We start from the raw sequence: 21,332 nt of genomic DNA, 5'->3' as shown, positions 1-21,332 counted from the left end.
GTCTATATATATGCATATTCTACATTGGTTTAGGGTTAGAAACACAATCCTAGTTCTCATAGTCACACTGTGAAACAAAGAGAACATACAAAGAGTAATAGTTGTGGTTTTGGGAGAAGTAGAGAGGAGAACTTGAGAGTTACAGAGAGGAAAGAAATTGGGGTTGTGGGTTTCAACTGAGATTAAACCTAGAGTGACGAAGGTGGAACAACGGTCGGAGACCTCGTCGGAAAATTCAGGATACGGCAGTTTAGAGTTTCAAATCTGAAACTCAAAGGCAAGTCACTATTTTATTCTTTCCCTTTAATTCGTGTTCTGTGCATACCTAGTGGACTCCAGGAATTAATTTAGAACTAAAACAGATTAAGTTAAAGTAATATTAATCTTGGAAGCATGTTGAATCGACTGTTAAGTCATTGCATAATTCTGTTGTGTGTAGGACGTTGCTCTGTTTAAGAATAAACTGTTTGCGTGAGATTTAATTTTGCTTAACCTTATGTATTTAGGATTGAATACATGATTTTAATGGATTCTAGGACTGCAATTAAACTCCTAAATAAGCTATAAAAACTGTACAGAGTTTCTGCACTTCGTCGGAGACGAAGAAGATGCACAGAATAGGGGATACGGCTCTCAACGGAGGAAAGACGGCTCCACAAAGGGGTGGAGCCGACTCCACATGGGTAGAGCCGGCTCCAATAAAGGGTGGAGCCGGCTCCACCAAGGGGAGAGGTGGCTCCACTTTTGGTGGAGGCGGCTCCTCTTTTATTTTTTTGATTTTTCACTTTTCTGACTTCCGGTTGGCCTGTAAGAGGGTTTCTGAGTTGCTCTAGGAGCTGTGGATAGTTTATAAAATTGTTCTAGAGTTTTAAAAGGATTGGGAAGCATGTTTGTATTAATTTTAACGCATGAAATAACCTACAGTTAATTAATACACTACATGTGGAAGGTTGATTTTTACATTGACATTGTTTGCTGTTCCTATAAAGCACTTTGGTTTCTAGCATAATTTTAAACTGTTGTTCATGGTTCAACTATTGTATAAGCATATATTACATATTATAGAAAAATATATAGGTATGCTTAAATGGAAATTAATTGATGTTTAACTATACTAATTATTGCATCAAGTTATGGTACTGTTTTAGAGGAGTTAGTTGTTGTGTTTTACTCTAACATTTTAAAGGACTAGAATGTGACTTCTACATCATATATTGGATATATATTTGAATCATACACAGATTAGATTGGTTGTATGTTGGTTCTAGAGTATAGTTAATAAATGTATATGGTGCTATTTTTGTTAACTGTGTTGGATGGAAGATTGTATGCACCGGTATGGAATGGTGGCGTACTGGGTATGGACTGTTTTCAAACACTGTGTTCTACCTAATCTGGATTTAATGATGGATTAACCAAAAAGGTTAAGTTCATCTTATATTTATGTCATATCAATAAAACGATCGAATGACCTATGGTGGTTTTTGGATGGATTGGTGATACATATATCAAACCACAATACAGATGGTTGATATTTTGTATTAGGAGTACAAGGATTTATATATTTACTATATGGTACCATGGTATGAGCTTGAGTCTCAGGGCCATGGTTAGGGCGCGTATATCACCTAGGATGGATAATTGGACATAGGTGTTATTCCCTGGTAGGTCTAGGTACACATGACCACATTATTGTGCGATTTGCATGGTATCTCTACTCAGTCTAAGACAGACCTACTGGACTAGCGAACGTGCTATAGTGTGTACTATATATATACTTATGGACTACTCTAGATATTGTTGAGTCTTCCTAGGATGTATCTGCGTATCAGATTACTGTTTAGATCATAGTAGAATAGGACTTGCATGTGGGCCTAACCCACTCTCTTATTTTTCAGGTGTTCGTCAGTTCCAGGGTTAGAGCTTGGACATGCAGAGCAGATACAGACATTCGTTCCTCCGACTACGTAGGAATCTTTTCTATGTTTACCTTAAGTTTCTATTTCAGTTATTTTAGTTTCAATTGGGATTTTTAATAATAAGGGGTCCACTAGATGGATTCCCGAGTTGTAACTTTTGGAGTTTTGGAGTTTGGTTTTAACAGATTTCATTGATTATTTTTTTGAGGATTTCAATTAGCATCCTTCCAGCTTATTGTTATTATTTATTTCATCTTGTATTCTATGTTCGGTTATATATTAATTGTTTGATATTTCCCTCGAGTTTGGGTCTGGGCCTGATCAACCTGTGTCTCGGATCCGAGGGGTATCACAGATGTAATTCGACAAATTCTGGCCTATGCCAAATTCTTGAAAGATCTTTGTACCCTTAAGAGGAAGAACAAAAGCCAAGCACCGAAAAAAGTTGTTTTAACCGAGCAAGTAAACTCAATCTTGTAACACAACATCCTCCCAAAATTTAAAGACCCCGGTTCACCAACCACTTCATGCACTGTTGGTAATCATGTTATTAATCAGGCTCTTCTTGATTTAGGAGCGAGTGTGAATCTTCTCCCTTACTCGGTTTATATTCAATTGGGCTTAGGTGATTTGAAACCGACGTTGGTAGTTTTACAACTAGCCGACCAATCAATTAAGAAGCCCTGGGGTATCATTGAGGATGTATTAATTAAAATTGACAAGTTCTTCTTCCCAGTTGATTTCATTGTCATTGACAAGGAGCCAATCCCAAATCCTAAGAGCCAAATTCCCGTTATCTTTGGCTGTCCTTTCTTAGCTACCGCTAATGCCAACATTAATTATATGACAGGGATAATGAAGATTTTGTTTGGTCATATGAAAGTAAAGTTAAACATTTTTAATCCAACCCCGAATTCTATGGACAAGAATGAAGATGTATGTGTTGTTGAAAAATGTCTTGAAAATGAATTTGACAAAAATGAGTCTTTGCTTGGTGTTGAAACTACAAGTGGTTTATCTTCCAAATGATTTCAAAAGAATGTGTTTTCAAGAAGTGTTGAAAGGGCATGGAAACCCAAAAGTTTGGTTGATAAATCAATTTCATTTGAACCAAATCTAACAAGTTCCTTAGGGAATAGTTTGTTGGGTGGGGTTCAAAGTTCCATTCACCACGCCAAGGAGGGGATGCATACCAAGATCTTTGGTCCGGGCTAAAAGAACCCAACATCTTGCTAGAGACGTTAAAGACTAGTACTTCGTAGGGTTTGTAACCCTATTCCTCCCTCATTTATTATTTTGTTATTTTCTGCGTCATCTAGATATGATTTGAATTGAAAAATCCAATTTACGGGCAAGTTTTTACATTTTGTGCACTTCCAGTGAGGTTTCGATCGATCGAACTCCAGTTCGATTAATCTAAATTCCACTTCGATCGATTGAACCCACTAATTTTATGACTTTTCACCTTCTATTTTGATCGATCGAAGTCCAGCTCAATCAATCGATTGAAGTCGAGCTCAATCGATCGAAATCCATTTGGATCGATCGAAGTAAATGTTCAATCGATCGAAAACCGTTCGATCGATCGAAATTACGTCATTTGAATTTCCAGAAAATACCTTGACTGTTCACCTTCCCCCCTAACCCTAATTTTCTTTTTATTTTTCCTTTTCTTTTTCTCTCCTTATTTTTCTTTTTCTTTTCTTTCTTTTTCTCTCTCTTTTCCTCAATCTCTCTCTCTTCGTCTTCTCTCTCTCGGCAAACCCCCTCCCTCTTCTCTGCCAAATTCTCAATCTCTCCCCTTCCTCTCAATCTCAATCCCTCTCACTCTCTAACTCCCATCCGAGGCGAACCCCACCTTCCTCTTCTTTTCCGGCACCGGCAAATCCAAGGGAGAATCCATCCTCGCTGCCGTTCACCACCATTAAAACCGGCGAGATTTTTGGCTAAAAAGAGGCCAAACCCATTATCCATTCTCTCTATCACTCTCAGTTTCACTCATATCCATCGTCTCTGGCTGATTTAGGCCAAGGAGAGCTCGGTTGCCATCTTCGGCGACCTCTAAAATTTCCGGCGAGTCTCTGGTCATCTTCTCCGACTACGGTGAGGCCAGAACTCCTCGTTTTTGCCCAAATCTCTTCGTTTCAATCTCCTCTCCTCTCTTTTGGATCGAGTATGTCCCAATTCATTTTTATTTTATTTATTTTTATTTTTACTTTGTTTTTATTTTTTATTTTTTTTTGTTTTGTTTTATTTTTATTTAGTCAATTCCATTTTATTATTATTATTATTATTGTTCAATTGTATATATGCTTGTGAATATAAAAAATTTGGAAAGCAAATAAAAATTGAAAAATCAAAATCAAAATTAAAAGTAAAATTTGTTTAAAAATTGGACCAATTACCTTTAGATTGTGAATATTTTGCACATTGGTTGAATGGTGATGTGAATACTTTGATAAATGGAGTTCGGAGTAGTTTAGAAGGAGAATGGGTAATTTCTAATTTGGATTTGTGGACTAATTGTGGGCGGTGTCCTTCTTGATTGTTGAATGCATTTAATTTGAATTCCATATATTCTTGATTGTTGATTGTGATTGAAATGAATATTTGCTGTGTTTGGAAATTTTGGAAATGACCATTTTTAAGGGGGAACGCTGGATTTTCGAAAAATTAGATTTGAGCTTTGATGTTTCATTCCAAAGGCATGTGGTTTGTTTTTGAAACTTGAAATGAAAATTGACAGAGACTTTTGAAGTTTAGATTTGAATTGAAAAGAAAGAAAATTTTAATTTGTTTTAAAAAATCCAAGTTGCTTTGACATGTGTAGCTTTGACTTTGGAAATACCATGATTGTGCAAATTTTGTTTGTTCATTTAAAATGCATAGTTGAATGTCAAAGTGAACTTGTTGTCTAGAGATTTTAAATAAAAAGAAAATCTTGTTGTCTTGAAATTCTTGCAAATTTTCTTGTAATGGCAATAAAAAATTTTAAATGATTTGAGTATAATCCCGACTTATTTCATTCGATTGTCTCGAGTATGAAATGCAGGGATGTGTTGCTTTTGAATGATCTTAAATGCATACAAGTATGTTTTGACTTCAATTTTGTATCTTTGAACTTGAAAATGCAAAGTCTTGTCTTAAATGCTTAAAAGTGTTTCAAATGGACTTCTTTGAAAAGTTTTGATTTCCGATCGACTTAAGCTCAAGATTCAAGTGCATTATTTTGGTGAAATGATTTTTAAATGTTAAAATGCTTTGTAATCATACTTGTATTTCAAATGATTAAAAAAGAAAAAATTTTAACTTTGTTTTGAAAATGAGAAGTGGAGTTGCATGTGACAACCCTATTTTTTAGGCCAGTGCGTCAGTGATGAACCAAAAGGATGATCTAGTAACGGATCCAAAATGTGAAAACAAAAATAGAAAATAAAACTCTAAGAAGTCAAAGTGACCTTCTATGAGGTCGTGGAACTTAATGAGAATTGATGCGAAAGCAAAAGATCGAAAATATGACAAATAAGCCCCCAAGGGCAAAATAGTCATTTTACATGGAAATGACGTCCCTAGATTGTATATTATACCCGAGACACATCCATGACTTCCTGTGAAGTCAAAAGAAAGTAGTGGAAGCGAATTACAAGAAAACCGAACAAAAATAGCTCCAAGGGCAAAATGGTCATTTTTGAAAATATAAAGTGGGGTGCTACCGAACACACCACTGGGAAGACAACAAAAAATTAATCAAGTTGGACTTAAGAATCACTTGATTCGGAGTCTGGATGATAGATAAAAGTCAAAACAAAGTTTTGACGTCGCCGCGGCCTTAAATACTTGGGCAAAATGCTGAAATTCATGTGCCGTTTTGGAGCACTAAACGACGTTTTCTGGAAAAACACAAAGAAGAAAACCCCCTCAAAATAATTTTTCCAAGCTGACCATGTTGAAATAAAATTTTATTTTTGACGCAAAATCACCAAAATACCCTTATAACAGACTTTTTCAAATAGTGCAAATGAGCACAGGAAATCAGATTTGACGCGGGGTTTCGGGTCCGAGATGACATTTTCTGGAAAAACACAAAGAAGAACCCCCCCCCCCCCCCCCTAAAATTAAGTTTTCTACCCGACCACCTGAAAGGAAATGAGAAAAACACAAAAAAAATCTCCAAAATGCCCCTAGTTCAGAACTAGACAAGAGGGCAAAAGTTGCTACTGTGACTGTCCTGATCTAGGAGCAGAAACGGGGTAGAAGATGATTTTTTCTGGAAAAACACAAAATATAAACCCCTCCCGAAATCAAATTTTCTACCTGGCAACATGGACGGAATAAAAAAAATGTACTGTAAAATGCCCAGAATGCCCCTCCATGAAATATGGTAGTGAGGGTGAAAAAGCTGCTACATTGCAAAACTGAAGCTGAACTTTGCGAGGGATTTCCGGTACCAAGACGACATTTTCTGGAAAAACACGAAAAGAAACCCCCCCCCTCTTAAAATCACGTTTTCTAAGTGACCATGTGAAGAACGGAATTCATTTCTTGAAGGAAAACCCCAAAATGCTCTAAATCAGATTATGCAAAAAATGTCAAAAGTAAATCCATAGAGTACTCATTTTGTGAGAAATGACTCTAAACCTGAAAACAATCATGTACGCAAACATAACTTACCTAATAAGACATGCTACAATGGTCTATGGCTTAAAAATGCCGCCGATGTAAAATTCGACCCCCCGACGGCCAAAAAGGCAAAAATGAACTAAAAATGGGAAATTTGAAAACTAAAATTAACAAATGATTTCAAATTATCATTTGGCCCTTGGCCACACTTCATGCGTATAAAATAAGTCCTAATGAATGTGCTCGTGCGCACTTTGCACCACCCAATTTGGAAATGAACCTTTAAAGGCTCGGACCTTACTATTTTAGCCCAAAATGCAATATATGAAACTAAAATACAAAAATGAAAACAAAATGGTGTTTGGCCCTTGGCCGCACCTCATACATATAAAATGAATGCTAGATAATGAATTTCACACCCAATGCACATTCCGGCTTATAAATGATATATTAAAACGCATAGTTTTCATAATATTCTCATTAAGGCAAATTTCAACATTTATGAATATACATGAATTTCAAATATGGTTTAGCCCTTGGCCTCATATCTTATACATAAAATGAGAATCAAAAAGTGTGCTTAGGTACACATTACAAAGTTAGGATCAAATATACACATTTGACACATATAAGGCTACAAATGGCTTTTCAAGCCAGCTTTTCGAAAATGGAACCTTCAAGTCCATAAATCATCCAAGCATGACGAGAATCTTAACCTTGATTCCTGTACCTGAAAAATGTCCCCACTATGTGGGTGAGTAACATAAAGCTACTCATAGGAAATAAGCATGCATCGACCTAGCATTTTACAATTTTATCATCTTAAGGTGAAACATGTTAAAGGGGCTCATGCTGCCTAGCGTCTATGTCAAGATGAGACTCAGGGAGCATCTTAAGCTACCTTAGATCATTTCTAGCATAAATCACATCATCCATGCAATTTAAACAATATAGAAGCATGTTATACAATGCAACAAGATATAGGTTCTCAAAAGTATCAACTTGCAACTTAAGATACGAAAACTATTAAGTGGGTCATGCCACCTAGCGTCTATGTTTCAATGAGTCTAAGGAATCTTCCTAAGCTACATTTGAACATCAAAACACAAATCACAATATCAATGCAATTTAACCAACATTGGAACTTCCAATACAATGCATAAGCATGATTTCTCTAAGTTAACATCTTGAAACTCAAAACGGAAAATCAACTAAGGAACAACAAGTTACAATATCATCTAGTTATCAACTTGAAATGAAATGCAAAATCAAACAAAGTGGATACTTGGACGTCACGCCAGATCAGATCGACACCATAGTTACTTTAGGGTTACTAGCCCATGGTAAACCTCCCTATGTGCGCACTAGACTGTAGAGGGACAATCCCCCATACTAGAACCATGTTCTATCTATAGTCAAATAACGACATCCCCAAGTTTCCAAAATCAACAAGTTGTGCAACAACGTATTTATCAACATGTATATACAAGATAATCAACTATCTACTATGCACAACCGAATTTGGAAACACATATAATACATGCTCTAAGTCCACAACTACTAAGGCATGACAAATGTCGAATCTTCAGTGTGCGATTCGTTACACGTTATTGCAATATCATTCAATATTAAAAACATAAACTCATGAATTTAATGCAAATCCAAAATCATGATTTAAACATACAACCAACGTCAAATACATGATTAAATCCTTAATACAAAAGAAACTGAAATTAATTAAACAAACTAATTAATTTCCTTAGGTTTCAATTCTCAACCAAATGATCCATATTTAATACATGTTATACCATATAACTTGATTGTTACATATATCAATTCAAAAACTAAATTAGGCCATTAGGACAATAAAAATGGAATTTTATTAAATCTTAATAATCAATTCCCTAAATTCTAAAACAACATTAAATGGTCCCAAATTAATATATGCTAGTATACATGTCCTAGTCATCACAAATATCAAGTTAAAAACTTAATTAAGCCAATAGAGCCATTAAATAAGTTTTAATTAATTCTTTTAATTAAAATCTCTAGATTTTTAAACTCATCCAAATGTTCTCAATTTAACATATGTTAGGGAACATGCCAAAGCCTATTGTAATATCACATTACAAGCTTATTTTATGCAAGTTACATTTATGTAAATTAAACTTTCACCAAAGAAAAATATTAATTAAAAGTTACAATTCTCGTTCAAATAATCCCAATTTAATATATGTACAAAACCATACCAATGCTTAATTTTCTAGCATGCCACAATTTAATTCTAAGTTGTATAGCATCATGAAAATTAAATCTTAAACATAGAAAATAATTAAATTAAATTCTAGAACTTGAACAAAAGCATGCATATAAGTTGTATAAGCATCAATAGCATGCAAGTCAACAAAAATATAAACCTATAACATCCCTTACCTCAATTTGAGATGAAAATCTCAAAAGCCACCAAAATGAAACGGCTCTGAATCTGACAATACTTCAGAGTTTTGTCGGGGACAACGCCATGAACATTAAACTCCAAAGAGGAGCTACCAAAATCCTAACTTGAACTCAAACCCAAACTCAAAATTTGGCCAAAAATGGGTTCTAATAAGGGGGAAAGATACGCGTCGTCAAGACAAACACAAAACGCAAAGGCACTATGACTTTTTAACAAAGGGAAGGAGGTTTAATTGAGAAAAGAAGGGTGGCAGCCCCCCTTGGGCTGCCATGGGAGCTGCTGGTTGTGCTGGAAGAGAGGAGAAGTGACTTTTTAATTTTATAACCTCCTATTTATAGGAAAACCCTAAAAATGCCCCGAAAGGGCCTCGTCAAGTCCGAAAAAGTGAAATTTGAGCAGATGGGCTCAAGCAGCAAAACTCTGTGAACAAAAAAGATTCAAAATGAGAAAATATGAACAACGGAAGAAATGGCATAGAAAAGCGAGTTCCGAGTAGAGAGATATGCCCCAAACAAGTTCGGCGGCAACCGGGGCCAGAAACCCTGAAACTGGAGAAAAATGACCAGAAGGAAATTCTAAGAGTACACAACTCGATGAAATGTGAAAATGAATCCCGTACGAGGATCCAGGCTCAAAACATGGCATTTTTGCAATAACTTTCATTAATTGCACAATGGCCGCTCCAAAAAGTAAAAATTGCACTAATGACCCAGAATGAAAATATTTTCCAAAAATATTTTCTTAAAAACCCCTAAAATAAAATATCTTCAAAAGATATTTACGAAAAACACCCCAAAAAAAGAAAAAGATTCTGAAAAACTATGCATCCATGCCTCTATGAACACCGGGAGCAACCAGAGTACTTTACTGCAAAAGTAAAGATACTTATTTCATGGAAACCACTTAGAATGAAGATACTTGAAGTCAAAAACAAACTCCAAACACAAAAAGTGAGGTTATGCCAACAAAGTGACAAACGGGGAAAAGACAAAATAGGGAAAAGGACGAAAAGTGAATAATGTCGAAAAACGAAAAATGTGGAAATGACGCGGTCCTCAAAGGAAGTTGTCAATCCTGGGGAAAGAGTCTCAGAAACCATTTCCGAGCACTCGAGATGAGACTAAATGACAAGAAACCAAACACAGAATAGAAAAGACAACGAAAAAAATTTATCCGTAAAATTTGAGGAAAAGGAATGGAAGAAAATAACTGAGTCATTACATTGCATGATTCCTTCTTTTGTTGTTCTTTTATTACATGATTCTTGTCATGAAGCTTTTATACAATGCAATTGAATGTTTTGACTCCAAAGTTTTCAAAAATTCCAATTTTGCCCCAAAAGTGTCGAGTAATTCCAAAGTTGACCAAAATGTCCTTGTTTGAGTTGAAACTTGATCCATTTAACTCTTTCCATCCAATTGCATGTGCTAAGTGCCTTTGAACTTATTTGTAATACAATACTTGATTCTTGCCATGTTAGGGCACAAGTTTGATGTTTTCTGATCTTCCTAATCATGATTTTGATCTTCTCTTGCCAAATGAGATTACTTGCCATTCCATCCCAACTTTTTGAAGTCATATGATTCCATTGTTGCTTATTAACCTTGAAACTTGTCAAATGTGTTCCTCTTTGAATGATTGTGTGCACTTTGGACTAATTGCAACTTGTTACTTATATATACACCATTTTGCACACACTTATGTCACGTTGACAGTTTTTGAGAGTTTTTGTGCATATTTCATGTAATACCCCTAATTTTAAAAAGGACTTAATTGGAATTTAGTTATTGTATTTGATGTGCTGATGTGTATATGTGTTTATGTTGAATTGATTAATTGTTTTATTTACGTGGATTGGTTGTTTAATTGATTATTTTTTTAGCCTGTTTATTTGCGTTAATTGACTAATTGTTATTAAATTGAATTATTTATTTAATTGGATATTTAATTTTATTTTTATTTTCTTTAATCGAATTAAATTAGTTTTAATTATTTAAATGGTTGGTTAGTTTATTTAAGTGAGTTAATTAGATTTAATTATTAGTGTTTTTAATTATAATGTTAAAATAGGGTTTTAGTCTTTTATGTCTCACGTTGACTGGACTAGGAGTTAGTTAGGTTTTCCATCTCTGATTAGAATTGGACCTTTATTAGTGCCTATAAATACACTGTTATATGTCTTTAAAAGGGTTGGAAAAAACCTATGCACGTACAGTGTTATATAGAGGAACAGAGAAAGAAACAGAGGGAAATTGAGAGGAATGAAAGTTAGGTTCAGGCCAGAGGGCTGAACCAAGGAGGAGGAGGAACAGGGGCTGGCTCATAGGTTAAACCAAGAGCGGCAGAGGAGGTTCAATGGCAACTAAGGTCACCGAAAAATCTAAGAAGAAAACGATTAAAGGTTTCACACCGAAACCTTAAAAGCCAATTTTTATTCTGTCTTTCTCCCCTTAGCCTATATTCTGTGCATACCTAGATGGTCTCAAGGATGTTAATTAAATATTAATTAAGTTTTTGAATGCATATTATACATCAAATTAATCATCTGTATATGTTTAATTTTTGTCTGAAAGAATTCTTGCTGTTTGGAAGTTCGTCGTCTGTTTTATGGCATAACAAATTGGTATTGTTTTAATCGCTGAATGAGTTCTAACTGTTATAAACAAATCATTGGGATGCTATTGGATATATATTAGTCTGTTAGGACCAGTTTTAAGGAGGAATGAAAGGGTAGGAAAAGGCCAGAGATAAGGCAGATGATCAGAAACGGAGCAGGAAGCGGACCAGTAGACTCAAAGAGGGAGAGAGCCGGCTCCAGGAGGTTGGGAGCCAGCTCCCCCCTTCAAAGAGCTGGATCCCCCCTTCATAGAGCTGGCTCCAAGGGTTAGGGAGCCAGCTCCAAGGTGCTTAAAGCCTGCGCTATTGGTTAGAGAGCAGGCTCCCTTGTTTACCCTTGTTTTGACGAATTCCAGAGTAGTTTTGGCACTGTTTTGGGATGTGTTTGGGATTCTGAATTGTTTCAAGGGCTGGATTGAGAATTTTAAAAGTAATTTCATGGAATTTTAAGCTCTCTAATTGCATAATTTGATCCGTAGAGCAAATGGAATAAACAGTATAAAAATAAGCAACTTTGCACGCTGCTGACGGATAGGAAGGACTAAATTGTTAAATCTTGTTTTAACAATTTAACGGATTGTAGCATGGACTCTAAACATGAAATTATGCTATATTTGAACCCACAGTGCATAATTTATCTATATATGCTAATGGTATTCATCGTGTGGAAGTTTTAAGCAATGTCGCACACGGTTGACGGATGTACAGTATTTAGTGCTAAAATTTATTTTAGCAACCTAGATAACTGGAGTAGGATTTTTTTAAAGTTGGTTTAGATGCATAATAGGGTCTTATACATATTATATTTTGTTACATTTCTCCTGGGTTAATTGAGGAATTAATTACATATTTTCTGTCAATTACATGGATGTTGGTCTGTTTTTTAATTGAAGAATTAGTAAAATATATTCTGTCAATTACATAGAGACTGGTTTGGTTTTTAATTGAAGAATTAGTAAATTATATTCTGTCAATTACATGGATGTATACTAGATTTTGAATTGATGAACTATTAAATCTTGTCTCGTCAATTACATGGTTGGATTCTGGATTTTAAATTGACGAATGATTAAATTTTGTCTCATTAATTATATGGATATTATTATGGATTTTTGGTTGATGAACTACTTAAATTCTATTTTTTATTAACTATATGGATTATGTGGATTTTATTTGATGCACTGTTTAAATTGTTGCATCATTTATGGATCATATGCATTATAAGCACCGGTATGGGACGGTGGCATATGGAAGGACGGATTAGATCAAAATGCTAATTCCTACCCATTTATACATATGGAATGGATTAACTAAAATAGTTAAATCCTACATGGTTTCATGTCCTGTCAACTAAAACAGTTGAATGACATATTGGATGGTTGTTTATATTTTTGTATTAGGAAGGATAAGGATTTAATTAAAACATTTAAATCTTAATTATATGTTGTGTTTTGACAATGAACAGTTGACCGGCATAACATTGTATTTGGATGGAATTTATATATCTATACTTCTGGTACCGCGATATGAGCTTGAGTCTTAGAGTCGATGGTTAGGGAGCGTATATGCAGTAGGATGCGTAGCTGGCTATGTTGGTTGAGGTATACCCTGTTAGGCTTAGGTAGTCATGCCTACTCAGGTGCATTTTGCATGTTGCCTTCTATTCAGGTTGAGACCCTCATCATAGTCCAGTGAGAGTCCTATAGTGTGGATATGTATATATATATATTTACGGATAATATAGATATGGTTAAGACATCTAGGATGTATCTGCATATCAAGTCTCTTTTTGGATTGTAGTTAGGATATAACTTGTTCGTGGACCTAACCTACTATTATTTTTCAGGTAATGGACGGTTCCAAGTCTTATAGCTTGTTCGAACTGAGCAGAGATGGCGACTCATTCTTCCGACGACGTAGGATTTTTCCTTATGGTTTAGCATTAGGTTTGCTTCAGTTGTTGTTTTTCAGAGTTGGAGTTCTATTAGGGGTCCACCAGATGGATTATCGAGTTGTATTAGAAATGGAGAAGTTGACTGTATCAGAAGAGTTTCTTATTAATAAAATTTATTCTGAGATTTCAGTTTCTAGATTATCATTTAGTTTCTTTCCAAAAATTTTATTTATTCCTATTTATCATAATTGTATTCTTTGTTCGATTATTGCCTAATTAGTTTGATATCCTCAGGTAATCGGGCGTGGGCATCACAGTTGGTATTAGAGCACTCCAGGTTCAAGTGTCCTTAGGAGTGTTTTTCGTTATAGGATTTCTACGTTGCGTCTCTTAAAACTTAAAGCCATATTAGGATTCATTGTACTCTATTTACGGTTCATTAGGAGGGGCTGATGTCAATTATATTCCATAGTTATGGAATGGTTGACACTAGGAGGAGGATGGGGTTGAAGGCGAAAGCGATATGGACCCAAATGAGTAAAGGAGTACGTTGTCGAGTTCTTTGCCAGAAGCAGAACTTGGGATCGAAGGTTTAGTTCCGGATTTGGCATTACTTATAAAGTATAAGCCAAGGAAGGATTAAGGTACAGGTGTTAAGTCACCACATATCGGGGCCAACACAACTTCAGTTGTTCTCACCAAGGAGACAAGCGAAGAGTAGGAGTTCAAAGAGGATCCTAAGGGAAGAGATTTCAGCGTATCCTAGAAAGAGGATACTAAATCTTGAAGATGAGGGGTCGCATGAGTGTGCTTTTATTCACCAGTAGTATAGTGAATGATACTAGTAGAGTTGGTATGGATCAATTTACATACCGTTAAATTTTCGCATCATCTCTAAGAGAGCTATATATGAAGTACTCTTCTAGAGTTTAGGGATCCGATGGAGTTCTTATCAGAATGAAGATAGGATTTTATATCACATTCCAGAGAGTATGGCGATTAGGTTATGACAATCTAAGTTGTTGTGTAAAGCCACAATAGGCAGTTTGCATTCCACGTATAAGGAGGATGAGGGTTAAGCCCGTTGGTATTTTCTTAGGCAAATGAATGTGATTTTTAAGCTTTGTTTAACGGATAGGTTTCAAGGTTGGATGATTACCTACGAGACTATAAAAGGAGACTTTGTGAAACAATTATTTGGCAAGGTGAGTTCAAAGGAGGTTTTCTTTTCTAGAATGGATGATATCTTAAGTGGGATTAAAATTTTTTTTTGTGTGTGTATCATATGTGTTTTATTTGTGTTGATTAGTCCGGATTGGGAATATGGTTTAGCTGGGGACGCAAGTATGTGATCAGCCAACTATTGTTTTTTTTAATAACATGGAGTAATAGCGCTATGTGCGCTAGGATTGTGGGCATATGGTCATAGGATTTGGTACAAAATTTTAGCTAATCTATTGGACCTGGACATACATCAATATGGTATGCTACTTGGGATGGGATAGTTAAACTATAAATACGATTCAAATAATCTAGAATGATTAGTTTGATATGCTTTATGCTAGGTAGGGATTCATTTTTACAACATCTTAATAACGGTGGATGTTAATGTGGCGGTATTCATGAGGTTGTTGTAGATAAAGATCACTGTAATGCCATTATGGTTCATCAAGGGTGTCGGAGGTGCGGAACAGCTTCTTGGAAATTTTAGAAGTGGTCACTAGGACGGAAAAAGGATTTCGTGCTGGTAGGTACTTATTAGAGTGACGCCGAGAGAGGATAGTGGACTGATTAAATCTTCATCAGTCTATTTGTAACCAGGACACTATTCACGAGGGTGTCATTTGGAGGGGTTGCTAGTGTTGTACTTGGAGGAGGAACCAAAGTTTCAACACTGTATAAAATGTAGAATTTTTTTTTTTAGGGGTCATAATTCACAACAATTAGCTGTTGCTATGACATTGATGACTATATAGAGGATGGGAAAAGTTTCATATTCAATTGAAATGAGACAATGAGTCAAATTGACACTTACTTATATTCGAGACGTAGGGTGTATCAGGGACAAGAAGGAGAGACCGAATGTCTATATAAGGAAGCGGTGTATGGTGTGTATGAAAAGGTCATAGTGAGTTGACTTTCGATGATTGGAATTACCAGTTGATTTTATTATCGGTAAGTTTATCACTAACTGGTGATGCATGGTTTCAGTTGCAGGGTTAGCTTTGATGATGCTCCAATTTAAACAATGGGTGCAGATGGAAGCTACTGGTACCAGACCAGTTGGTACTTTATGTAGACAAATGGGAAAGAGGATGTAAGGACTGAGGTTCACAACCCTTAGTTCTTTATTCATCTTGGTGGAAATAAAATGCTTTACGGTATGAAACAGATGTTTAGAGGATCGGCAAGCAGAGGGACGAAATGATTCTGACACCATATCTAATATGATCGAGCTGGATCATTCGAGATTACTAGATCCTTGTAGACATTTTCTATACTCAAGTGGAAATGATAGAGCCTTTTTACGGATTTAGTTGAGGAGTTGCTGACTTGTTAAAAGGGTAAGGATTTTGGTTGGGATATTGGTTAGTTTCTATACTAAATCAGCTCAATTCTAGTTTATTTCGAACTGGTGGAACGTTCAGTTCATATGAATAGAGGGGATTACAAGACGATTTAGATGCATCAAAGCGGTGATTCAAACTTTGCATTAAGTTCTGTCTGGTGGAAGGGAATAGGGAAGTGGAAAATCTCAACAACTGATAGGATATTCATATCTTTTGATTCGTTGTTGAGTTTGCAGTTGGAGTTTTAGCTTGTATAATAATGACACTGGCTGTTACCAAGGAAATTAAGGAAGTCAACTTCAAATATTGGGGTTGATCTTAGTGGAGGTGTTACCTTACTCAGATAGAGCTTAAGGTACTGGATGATAAGTTTCTATTAATGTTGTTGGAGTGAGTGCGATGTAAATTCTCATCAGTTCTTCTTAATGCACTCGGATGATTATAAGGTACATCAAGACATTGAATGTCTGGTCAAGTGAATGGATGATGTAGGACATGTTTAATTAGTCTATCTGGATAGGTTGGTTTTAAATTAATGTTATAAGTATGATGTGCATGTTGGGACTATGTGTGATTTAGTTCTTCGTTAAGTTAAAATCGATATATGGTAGAATTAAGGTGGCATGGTTGATTTGCGAAAGACATGGTTGAATTGTCGGCATGGTTGATTTGCCAAAGTATAACTAAATATATTTGTGGTGGCATGGTTGATTTGCCAAAGACATGGTTGAATTTTCGGCATGGTTGATTTGCCAAAGTATACCTAAATATACATAAGGAGGCATGGTTGATTTGCCACAGTATAAAAAACTATACTGAAGGAGGCATGGTTGAGTTGCCAAGATATGAATAAATATATTCGTACTGATAGGGTAGAATTGCTAAATTTTGGAACCTTATTTATGGTTGGATGCATTGGAATTCGGTGGAGCCTATACACAGAGGATGACTCCACATGAGAACGGAAATGAATTTTAAAAGTAAATAATTCAAAGTTTCGTGAATTCCGAGAACGGATTTCTTTTTGTTAGGGGGGAAGAATATAATACCCCTAATTTTAAAAAGGGCTTAATTAGAATTTAGTTATTGTATTTGATGTGGTTATGTGTATATGTGTTTATGTTGAATTGATTAATTGTTTTATTTACGTGGATTAATTGTTTAATTGATTATTTTGTTTGCCTGTTTATTTGCGTTAATTGACTAATTGTTATTAAATTGAATTATTTGTTTAATTGGATATTTAATTGTATTTTTATTTTCTTTAATTGAATTAAATTAGTTTTAATTATTTAATGGTTGGTTAGTTTATTTAAGTGAGTTAATTAGATTTAATTATTAGTGTTTTTAATTATAATGTTAAAATAGGGTTTTAGTCTTTTGTGTCTCACGCTAACTGGACTAGGAGTTAGTTAGGTTTTCCATCTCTGATTAGAATTGGACCTAGGGTTTTATTAGTGCCTATAAATACACTGTTATATGTCTTCAAAAGGGTTGGAAAAACCCTATGCACGTAAAGTGTTATATAGAGGAACAGAGAAAGAAAAAGAGGGAACTGAGAGGAAGGAAAGCTAGGTTCAGGCCAGAGGGATGAACCAAGGAGGAGGAGGAATAGGGGTTGGCTCGTGGGTTAAACCAAGAGCAGCAGAGGAGGTTCAATGGCAACTAAGGTCGCCGGAAAATCTAAGAAGAAGACGGTTAAAGGTTTAACACCAAAACCTTAAAAGGCAAGTTCTATTCTGTCTCTCTCCCCTTGGCCTGTGTTCTGTGCATACCTAGATGGTCTCTAGGATGTTAATTATATATTAATTAAGTTTTTGTGTGCATATTATATGTCAAATTAATCATCTGTATATGTTTAATTTTTTTCTGAAATAATTCTTGCAAGTTTGGAAGTTTGGTCGTTTGTTTTTACGGCATAACAAATTGGTATTGTTTTAATCATTTTATGAGTTCCAAATGTTGTAAAACAAATCATTGGGATGCTACTGGATATATATTAGTCTGTTTGGACCAGTTTTAAGGAGGAACGGAAGGGTAGGAAAAGGCCAGAGATAAGGCAGATGATCAGAAATGGAACAGGAAGCGGACAAGTAGGCTCAAAGAGGGAGAGAGAACCAGTTCCAGGAGGTTGGGAGCTGGCTCCCCCCCCCCCCCCCATAGAGCCAACTCCAAGGGTTAAGGAGCCAGCTCCATGGTGCTTAGAGCCTGCTCTATTGGTTAGAGAGCAAGCTCCCTTGTTTTCCCTTGTTTTGACGAATTCCGGAGCAGTTTTGGCACTGTTTTGGGAAGTGTTTAGGATTCAAAATTGTTTCAAGGGCTGGATTGAGAATTGAAAGTAATTTTATGGGATTTTAAGGTCTATAATTGCATAATTTGATCCATAGAGAAAATGGAATAAACAGTTTAAAAATAAGCAATTTTGCACGCTGCTGACGGATAGGAAAGACTAAATTGTTAAATCTTATTTTAACAATTTAACGGATTATAGCATGGACTCTAAACATGACATTATGCTATATTTGAACCCACAGTGCATAATTTATCTGTCTATTCTAATGGTATTCACCGTGTGGAAGTTTTAAGTAATGTCGCACATGGTTGATGGATGTATAATATTTAGTGCTTACATTTATTTTAGCAACCTAGATAACTGGAGTAGGATTTTTTTAAAGTTGGTTTAGATGCATAATAGGGTCTTATACATATTAGATTTTGTTATGTTTCTCCTGGGTTTAATTGAGGAATTAATTACATAGTTTCTGTCAATTACATGGATGTTGGTCTGGTTTTTAATTGAAGAATTAGTAAAGTATTTTCTGTCAATTACATGGAGGTTGGTCTGGGTTTTAATTGAAGAATTAGTAAATTATCTTCTGTCAATTACATGGGTGTATACTAGATTTTGAATTGATGAACTATTAAATCTTGTCTCGTCAATTACATGGTTGGATTCTGGATTTTAAATTGACGAACGATTAAACTTTGTCTCGTCAATTACATGGATATTATTATGGATTTTTGGTTGATGAACTGCTTAAATTCTATTTTTTATCCACTATATGGATTATGTGGATTTTATTTGATGTACTGTTTAAAGTGTTGCATCATTTACGGATCATATGCATTATATGTGTAATGACCCGGTCATTTTCCTTCCTTTCCTTTTCTCAGATTTTCACGGATATATATATATATTTTTTCCGTTGTTCTTTTCTTTTCAGAGTTCGGTTTTTCATCACTTAGTGTCGTCTCGAGTGCTCTGGAATGATTTTTGAGGCTCTTTTCTTTGGATTGACAACTTCCTTTAAGGACTGAGTCATTTCCACATTTTTCATTTTTCGACATTTTTCACATTTCGTCCTTTTCCCTATTTCGTCTCTTTCCCTATTTTGTCTTTTTCCCGTTTGTATCTTTTTGGCACAACCTCACTTTTTGTGCTCGGAGTTGGTTTTTGACTTCACGTACCTTCATCCTAAGTGGTTTCCACGAAATACGTATCTTTAGTTTTGTAAAAAAGTACTCTGGTTGTTCCCGGTGTTCATAGGGGTATGGATGCATAGTTTTTCAGAATCTTTTTCTTTTCTTGGGGTGTTTTCATAAATATCTTTTGAAGATATTTTATTTCAGGGGTTTTTAAGAAAATATTTTTGGAATATATTTTCATTCTGCGTCATTAGTGCAGTTTTCACTTTTTGGAGGGGCCATTGTGCAATTAATGAAAGTTAATGCAAAAATACCTTGTTTTGAGCCTGGTTCCTCGTACAGGACTCATTTTCACTTTTCGTCGAGTTGTGTACTCTTAGAATTGCCTTCTGGTCGTTTTTCTCCAGTTTCTGGGTTTCTGGCCCCGGTTGCAACCGAACTTGTTCGGGGCATATCTCTCTGCTTGGAACTCAATTTTTGATATCGTTTCTTCCGTTGTTCATCTTTTCTCATTTTGAATCAATTTGGTTCATGGAGTTTCACCATTTGAGTACTTTTGCTCAAATTTCACTTTTCCGGACCCGGCAGGGCCCTTACAGGGCAGTTTTAGGGTTTTACTATAAATAGGGGGTTATAAAATTGAAAACTCACTTTCTCCTCTCTTCATGCACGACCAGAAGTTCATATGGCAGCCCAAGGGGGGCTGCCACCCTTCTCCTTTCATTTAAACCTCCTTCCCTTTGTTAGAAAGTCGTAGTGCCTTTGCATTTTGTGTTTGTCCTGACTACGCGCTTCTTTCATCCTTATTAGAACCCATTTTTGGCCAAATTTTGAGTTCGGGTTTGAGGTCAAGTTAGGATTTTGGTAGGTCCTCTTTGGAGTTTAATGTTCACGGCGTTGTCCCCGACAAAACCCCAAAGTATTGTCGGATTCGGAGCCGTTTCATTTTGGTGGCTTTTGAGATTTTCATCTCAAATTGAGGTAGGGGATGTTTTAGGATTTTATATGTGTTGTATAGAGTGTTTTCCATGATTATATAACTTGTATGCAAGCTTTTGTTTAAGTTCTAGAATTTAATTTAATTAATTTCTATGGTTAGATTTTAATTCTCATAATGATGTATAACTTAGAATTAAATTGTGGCATGCTAGAAAGTTTAGATTTGATATGTTTGTTAGCATATATTAAATTGAAATTATTTGAATAAGAATTGCACTTTTTATTTAATATTTTTCTTTTGTGAAAGATTAATTTTCATGGTCATACCTTGCATGAAATGAACTTGTAATATGCTTTTAAATTAAGTCTTGGCATGTTCCGTAACATACTTTAATTTGAGAGCATTTGGGTAAGTATAAAAATTTAGAGATTTTAGTTAAAATGATTAATTAAAATCCATTTAATGGTTCCGTTGGCCTAATTAAGTTTTTAACTTAATATTTGTGATGACTAGGGCTTTTATACTAGCATATGTTAATTTGGGACCATTTGATGTTGTTTTAGAATTTAGGGATTTAATTATCATGTTTTAACTAAATTTTATCCTATTGATCCAATGACCTAAGTAAGTTTTTGATTTGATTCATGTAATGAATAAGTTATGTTGTTTAACATGTGTTAATTAGGGTTCATCTGATTGAGATATGAATCTTAGAGAAATTAATTAGGTTATATAAATAATTTCTGTTTCTATTGCATTATTGATTAAATCATGTGTTTAACATTGATATTATGTTTAAACTATGATTTTAGACTTGTAATGGACTTATGCGATTATGTTTCAATATTGAATTATATTGTTATAGCATGTAACGAATCGCACACTGAAG

Source organism: Cornus florida, unplaced genomic scaffold (assembly GCF_030987335.1).
Source record: "Cornus florida cultivar Cherokee Brave unplaced genomic scaffold, ASM3098733v1 CherokeeBrave_3.0.0_Hap2_Chr05, whole genome shotgun sequence".
Classification (NCBI taxonomy): Eukaryota; Viridiplantae; Streptophyta; class Magnoliopsida; order Cornales; family Cornaceae; genus Cornus; species Cornus florida.
This window is presented reverse-complemented; position numbering follows the sequence as displayed.